This window comes from Micromys minutus, assembly GCF_963924665.1.
Source record: "Micromys minutus genome assembly, chromosome: 6".
NCBI lineage: Eukaryota > Metazoa > Chordata > Mammalia > Rodentia > Muridae > Micromys > Micromys minutus.
The window spans coordinates 27,575,507-27,583,491 of record NC_137975.1 but is presented as its reverse complement, the minus strand read 5'-3'; the positions used below and the strand labels follow the sequence as shown (position 1 = coordinate 27,583,491).

The window sequence follows — 7,985 nt, the reverse complement described above, 5'->3', positions numbered from 1 at the left end:
AAAACCGGTTGTGATGTTTTGGGAATCACAGATTCAGAGGGGAAGGGCCGGAAGAGTGAAAGGCCATAGTCATGCACACCCCGTTTTAATGTGAAGGGCTCTGAAGGGCTGGGAAAATGACTCCATGGATAAAACACTGGCTATGTAAGCGTGAGCACCACATTTGCACTCTGGCAGTTGTGTGTCCTGCACTCAGATGCACAAATGTTACACACACACACACACACACACATACAGACACAAATATGAAGGTATGGTATTAAGGTGCTAGAGAGGTAGCTCAGTGGTTAGGAGTACTGGCTGGAATGCTGCTATCCCAGAGGCCCTGGGTTCGATTCCCAGTACCCACATGGTAGCTTAAAACTGTTTATAACTCCAGTTCCAGCCGGGATCTAATGTCTTCTGGCCTTTGTGGGCACCGCACGAACATGGTGCACAGATACAAGTGTAGCTGTCACCGAAACACATAAAATACGTATAAATACATCTTTAAGGCACAGTACTGAATGGATGAAGTGGAGACACTGAGATCGGACTAAGAAGGGTTGCTTCTCGTGTATCTGCATCTATGAACCTCTGTTTGCTCCCTTCAAAATGCGCCAGTGATGGTGCTCGGGCAGTAGAACAAACAAGCCACGAGTCGATGGCACTTTTCATGCCCTTAAACCCTATCCTACATCTCGCAAGGAGGGAAGCTCGCTCAACTTCACCCCATCCTCCACCCCTCACCGCCCCAGCCAATCACCTTTCCTACTTGGGGGACAACAGGGAGGTTGAAACTGTCAAAAGAGAGCTAGCGCCACTGAAACCCTGTGTTTATCAGTGTGGAAGGAGATCGGAATGTCTGACTTCATGTGGGAACGGGGATTCACGGCGGTAGTGGATGCAGACACGGAGGCATCACGTGGGAACAGGGACACATGGCAGTAGTGGATGCAGACACAGAGGCACTTTTAGTTGCTCACTCTTTGAAACCCGACGGCTTGCTTACCGGCTGCAGATGGCTTACCTATTGGACGCCTGCTTTATAAAAAGAAAGCATGCACAACATTCCCACACAGAGAAAACACTGGCTTTGCACCTCAGCCAACTTACTGGCTCTTCCCTTAAGGGTACACTGTCTTATCCACTCTTGGAGAAGGGGATCACTGAGGTAAAACACCGAGTCACAGCAAATACGCACGGCGGAGCCCGTTACTTCTGTGGCATCTCAGCTTCTTGGCAAATAACTTACAGAAGTTCCACAAGCAAGAAGGTGCTTTGAAGGCTGCCTGGGAGTATGACAGGGCTGAGTGAAAAGCCACTGCTGGAACAGCTGGGAGAAGAGGCTGTTCCTTGGCACCCATCAGTTACAAACCAGTAGGGCCCAGCCAGCCTCAATCCACTGCCGATTTGGATCGGCACCCCATTTGCTTGCAGAATTCACTTTATTAAATATATTTCCGTAATGGGAGAAGACATTTAGGAAAAGGATCCCATGTTGGCAAACCTTCCCTGAATCCCGATCACTTGTGTAAAGCCTCTGCTGTTGTATTCAGCATTTGGATGAGGTCTGTTGCTACTTGTTTGTTCCTTAGTTTTGGTGAGCCAAACTTGACCGCAGTAGAGAGATGAGCAAATTTTTCCATGCTAAAAAAAAAAAAAAAAAAAAAAAAAAAAAAGGCTCATCAGGAAAAATGTTATAAAATCTGTAGCTCTGAACCTCATTGCTGACATCAGACCACACTTACGCCATATAGCTGGCAAAGGACTGAGATGATTCTGAGACAGCATCTAACACAAGATTCACTAGGCAAACAGCCCAAGCAGTAGGGTGTGTGGGGGGGGGGGGAGGGAAGGGTGTGTGCTTGAATTCAAGAGCATGTGTAGAATCAAACCCCATTAACACCACCCTATGGAACATTGTCATTATAAGTCATTTTTATTAGTCTGGTTATTTCTATGTATAGATGACATTTCGTAGTCTATTTTAGAATGTAAACTCAAGTGCTCCAAATGAGCTGGTGCTTAGAAATGGGGAGTCTGTGGTGGGTAATTTTACCTGACTTATTCACATGTAAAAGAACTACCCACGCCCTATTCTTTACCAGGACGGAAGCCTAGTTAGGAAGAAGGAAATGCTAGGGAGGTCTCCGGAAGCCACTGGAACTGGGAAGGGCTGCAGGAGGCGCCATGCCTCTTGTCCTGTGCTCCCTCCAGCCTAGCGCTCGAGTCTGCTTGGACCACTGAGGCAAGATGGCATCAGCGGCTCTGACTTATAGGCTTATCCTCATCTCCCTGTGGAAGGACACCCTATAAAACTGTAGGACACTGCTGACAATTTAACGTTGTTTTCAGAAAACATAGAAATGAGGACTGTGTTTCTGTGATGCTTTCTCTTCCCCTCTCTCCTCTCTCTCTCATCTCCCTCTTTCTCTCTGTGGGCTCCTGTAGAGGTCATATGTCAATACAGGCTGCCTTCTGTCATACTCCATTTTCTTTTTTCTATTTTAAAGATCACTTTTAATTATGTGAATGCCTCAGTGTGGGTTTGTGCACATGAATGCGGGGGCCCAGGAAGGCCAGAGGCATCAGATCTCCCTGGAGCCAACGTTACAGACAGTTGTGAGCGCCCTTCTGTGGGTGCTGAGAGCTGAACTCTGGTTCTCTAGAGGAACAGAACACGCACTTAACTGATGAGCCATCTGTCCAGCCGTGTCTTGTTTTCTGCGTCTTTCTCATCCTGGAGCTCACTGATTGGCTAGACTGAGTGGCTACTGAGTCCCCACCTCACATCTTCCTGGCTTCCTTCTGCGCGCAAGCTGCTACAAGGCAAATTACATGCATGCGTCGAATTCAAACTCAGGTCTTTGTTTTACCCACCGAACCCTATGTACACTATAAATATGCACATAATGTACACTACAGATGAGTAGAGGTACAATCTAAAGGAAAGCTGACGAAATCCATTCTCAAGGTGGTGAAAAGCTATTAATTCATATGAGTTTTTCACGAGTGCAGCTGCTGGTGGGTGAAGGTGGGGAATCAAGTGATCACACACCTGCATCGTTTTGAGCCATTGCAGGAAGAGAGGAAACCTGAAGGTGCTTGGTCTATTCTACATGTTGATGGCATGGGAAACCATACCTTGCTTTTAAAGCAGGCATAGGAGTAAAACTCCCCATGGTGGACTCAGATACCTCTGACCTCATCTTTCACCTCGGCTTTTACTCATGTCGGGGTTTTTTTTTTTTTTGTTTGTTTGTTTGTTTCTTACGATTTATTTATTATGTATACAGCATTCGGCCTGCAAGTATTTCTGCAGGCCAGAAGAGGGCACCAGATCCCATTACAGATGGTTGTGAGCCACCATGTGGTTGCTGGGAATTGAACTCAGGACCTCTGGAAGAGCAGTCAGTGCTCTTAACTGCTGAGCCATCTTCTCCAGCCCTCAAGTCAGTGTTTTTTTGTTTTACTTTTGTTTTGTGGGATCGTTGTTTTGTGATTGGTGTGTGTGTGAGAGAGAGAGAGAGCGACAGAGAGAATCCTGTTTTTCCAATCCCTTTATGATGCATCGTGCAGTATTACAACAGCCTCAGCCTGTGAAAACAGGACAGAAGACAGAATCTAAATGTATCGAAGGGGAAGGTGGGAAGGTCTGTTGCTTTATCCCTTCACAGTGCTGCAGGTGACAATGACAAGCTTGCAGGTGCCCTCCAAACTCATCTTCAGTTTGTAGAAAGCAGCTGTTTCCCCAAACACCTGCAATATGGCTCAGAAGCTTGTACTTTTGTATTAATACCCTTTCGTTTCCATGTATCCACACATACATTCTGTGTCTTGCAGTCGCCCCAAAATGAAGACGTAGACGCTGTGTGCCTGGAGAAGGAAGGCACTCAGTCCATGGAGATCTGCCGTGCTTGGTGAACTCGGACTACAGGCCCGTTCCTTTCTCTAGACACTCGGCTTCCAACACAATTAGCATTTTATAAGCATCCTAAAAACTCTGGAAGGGGACTGAATTTTCACTGGAAATGGCTAGAGTGATTAAAATATGAATTCCAAACACCAGAGGGAGCACCTCAGGCATTGGTTTCACAGTGGTAGTCAACCCCAAACCGATCACACACCACAACTCCCTGGGAATGTCAAGAACTAGCCAGGCCTGACCTCTGTCCTTGGGAACCCGACAGAGTAGATATGGGAATAAGACTTAGGCACTGAGAGTTTTTAAAACTCCACTGGTAATCACAGAATATAACCAGATACGATGTATAGGCTTTGTTTTTTGTTTTGTTTTAAGTGAAGAGTTTATGTTCCCTGGATAGCATTCTTCTAAGGCCAAGGCTCCTGATGAAAAAGCCCTCAGAACACAGCTAGGAAGGAGCTCTCTCAGAGAAGAAAGGACTGCCCAGCTATTTGGGGACGTGCTTCTGAGAGTTTATTTGTAAACAAAGAGGCACTTTTGCTTTTCTGAAGCAAGATCTACTGGCTTGTTCTTAATGAGACAGGTAGTGATGACTTCAGGCTGTGTGTGCAAAGTTTTGTGCTCTCACCTCTGTCGCCAGGGCACGAAGCAGTCGTGTCAAGACAAGTGAAGGAGCACAGGTGTGTTATTTATTTATTATTGAACGTGTATATTCAATACTGACGTCCATAACATTTCATGAAATTCCATTCTATTTTTTCCCCCTGACTTTCTTGAGACAGTCTCACTGTGTAGTCCAGCCTGGCCTTGAGATCACAGAGACCTGCTTACATTTACCTCCCTAGTGCTGGGATCGAAGGCATGACTACTGTTCCCAGACTATTTTTTTCCACTATTAAAAAATAGAGAGGACTGAGTGAGATTCACCAGGCAAAGGCACTAGCCACCAATGTGGGCATGGAAGGAGGGTGCTGATTCCCAAAAATTGTCCTCTGACTTCCACAACCCATGCACATGATAAATAAAAATAAATTATGCAAACAAAAACAAACAAACAAACAAACAAAAAAACCCCACCAAACAGTGGCTAGGTTTGTACGCAGGGCATGGTTACTGCCCATCCCCCAACCCAATTCCTGCTCTAGAAGAATGCATTAAGCCAATCCAAGGTGGTGGCAAACATCCCTAATCCCAGCATTCAGAAGGCAGAGGCAGGCAGATCTCTATGAGTTTGAGTTGTCAGCCTGGTCTACAGAGGGAATTCCAGAAGAGCCAGGGCTACACAGAGAAGCCCTATCTTGAAAAACCAAAACCGAGAGAGAGCCAGAGACACAGAGAGACAGACACAGAGAGACAGAAGCCAATACAGAGACAAAGAACTGTTAAAAGATGAATTGAAGGCTATATATATAGCTCAGTGGTTAAAAGTACTTACTGGCTGCTCTTCCAGAGGTCCTGAGTTCAACTCCCAGCAACCACATGGTGGCTCACAACCATCTGTAATGGAATCAGATGCCTTCTTCTGGCACACAGGTATACATGCAGATAGAGCATCCATACATAAAATAAACAAATCTTTAAAAAGATAAACTGAGGTATCCAAAGGCAAATTTGGGTGCAACAGATTTAATCTGTTTCATATGTTATATCTCGTTCTTGCCCTCAAAGGGAGTCACGGTGAAGTGACTTCTCAAGCCCCAGGCATACCTGAGAGTTCAGGGGTTTTGCTTTTGTTTTATTCGCTGCTAGCTTGTTTTGTTGTCTGAGTGGAGCTGGCTTGTCTTTTTGGCTCTGTTCTGACCAGAGCAATTACAAGCTCCAAGAGATGTGTGGTAGGGTCAGGACAGGACGGGCTAACAAGAACTTAATAGCCCAATCACAAAACTTGAGGTTGCCCTATGTCGAGCTGCTTTTACTGTCCTTTGAGTCATAAAAATGACCAGCTCCCTGCTCTCAAGTGAACGGTTTATAGGCGTTGATTTACACAAACACGGGTCTATTAAATATGAGCCCAAAACATTTCGGAAATTTAGACATAAAAGTGGAGGAGAGGGCATGGTGTGAGTTCCCACAGAGAGACATGAGGGCATTCTCTCCACAGGTGACACAGGACGTTTTCGCCACCAAGGGGGCACATTTCCTAAAACGTGGGGACATGGGGGAGAAGAGCCAATGTGGAGACTGGATTTGTCTTGCATGCACATCTTTCCTACCCCTGAACTGCGTCAGCACACTGAGTATCCACCACGACAGCAGTCAATCACAGGATTATTAAAGCAAGAAACACAAAACTTCCATTCCACTTTCCAACAAAATAAGGGTTGCGGATCAGAGCTAGGACGGGGGAGGGGGTTGTGTGCGCATGCGCGCGCGTATATTTTTGAATATATTCTGAATAATCTTTCCTCCATCTTTGGAGGATGGGAAGGAGAGAGAGGTAAGATGGAGGAGGAAGAACATCCCCCTCAGGACTTTAGGAACTTGCAGCAATTGCTCTCAAATCAGGCCAAACCAGGTCCTGGTCCCGGATCTCACAAGCAGCCACCGGCTCTGCCACTGCTGGGGTCATAAACGTGTTTTATGCTTCCCGTTGCTGGCTGAGGCCTCATCTTGACCAGGCAGTTACCCTCCTCTAATAGCACAGAACAAAGACCAAAGTCCCACCAAAATGACGCTGGAAATTGCCCAGCTGACCCTCACCTCTTTGATGGGCTTCACTTTCGGAAGCTTGCCCGATCCTATAGGTTGGACCAAGAGCACGTCTCTGTAGTGACATTAATGTCCCTCCCCAGTCCCACGAGGGAATTTTTCCAATTACACACACAAAAATAAAACCCACAAACCTGACAGCGGGCAGAGGAAGCTACAGAAGTATTGCTGGTACCAAGAGCCGCTTCTCATTAAAGGTTGAGATTTAGTGCAAAAGTTAGAAGTGGGGATTTTCTGGAGAAGGTAGGTGCTGGATGATCAAGCTTGCTTCTGCAGAGACCAGGATGGGGATGGGCCTCTGGGGGTGGTGGAGAGGAGACTATCCATCACCACCCACACCTGCCTGTCCTCTCCCCAACTCCCTCCGCCTCCCAGGCACCTGCTTTACCCCTCCAAGGCCAATCTCTCCTCCGCATACTCAAAAGCAGAGTTTTTATTTCACCTTCTTGAAGGCTTAGGGTGACCATCTCTGTGCCCGAATCCCCCCATAACAGTACATCTTTCTGGATAGGAGCTCTGTGCCGCCCCTTCCCCCTCCCCCCCCCCAGTCCAGATTTCAAATGTAAATTTTCTGAGTTGTTTCCATTGCTTTTTTTTTTTTTTTTTTTTTTTTTTTGCCTACATAAAGCAATTTATTAACAGAAAATAACTCGAGAAGTCCTGTTCACAGACGGCGACCACTACGACCACCCTTCCTTCGAGTGCTGTCAGAGGGGATGGGGTGACATCCTCATTCCGCCCAATCTTCATTCCAGAGCGAGCAAGAGCTCTGAGGGCTGACTGGGCTCCAGGACCAGGGGTCTTGGTCCTGTTTCCTCCTGTAGCCCAGAGGTTGATATGCAGGGCAGAGATGCCCAGCTCCTTGCACCTCTGGGCCACATCCTGGGCAGCCAACATGGCTGCATACGGAGAAGACTCATCTCTGTCAGCCTTTACCTTCATTCCACCAATCACTCGGCAGATAGTTTCCTTGCCAGAAAGATCGGTAACATGGACAAAGGTGTCATTGGAGGATGCAAAGATGTGGCAGACACCAAATACATTCTCTCCTTCAGCCACCTGAGGTCCAAGGCTGATGACCTGTTCCTCCTTCTTTTCCTTCCCCTTGCGAGGTGCCATTTCTGAACGTCGTCTCCAGACTCCTCCACCGGAAAGAGAGAGACCTCCATTGCTTTTTTAACATAATAAAATTATGATAAAATAACTTCTCATCTTGACTTCCTACAAATATAAGAACAAACCAGAGGGAAATAGAACACGTCTATTTTTAATCTTGATTTTTATTTTATACTGTGAGCACTCGGATTCTTTGACAAAGGATTCATCATCACCACCACTGAGATAATGCAGTTCAGTCTGGGCTTGGTGG

General features: G+C 46.5%; 1 pseudogene across 1 annotated transcript; it reads right to left on the bottom strand.

Annotated features, from left to right (window-relative positions):
* Positions 1-7,280: 7,280 nt before the first annotated feature.
* LOC308422168 (small ribosomal subunit protein uS11-like) lies at positions 7,281-7,756 on the bottom strand (annotated as a pseudogene). Its single transcript has one exon. The product of its transcript is annotated as a small ribosomal subunit protein uS11-like (transcript).
* Positions 7,757-7,985: the final 229 nt, after the last annotated feature.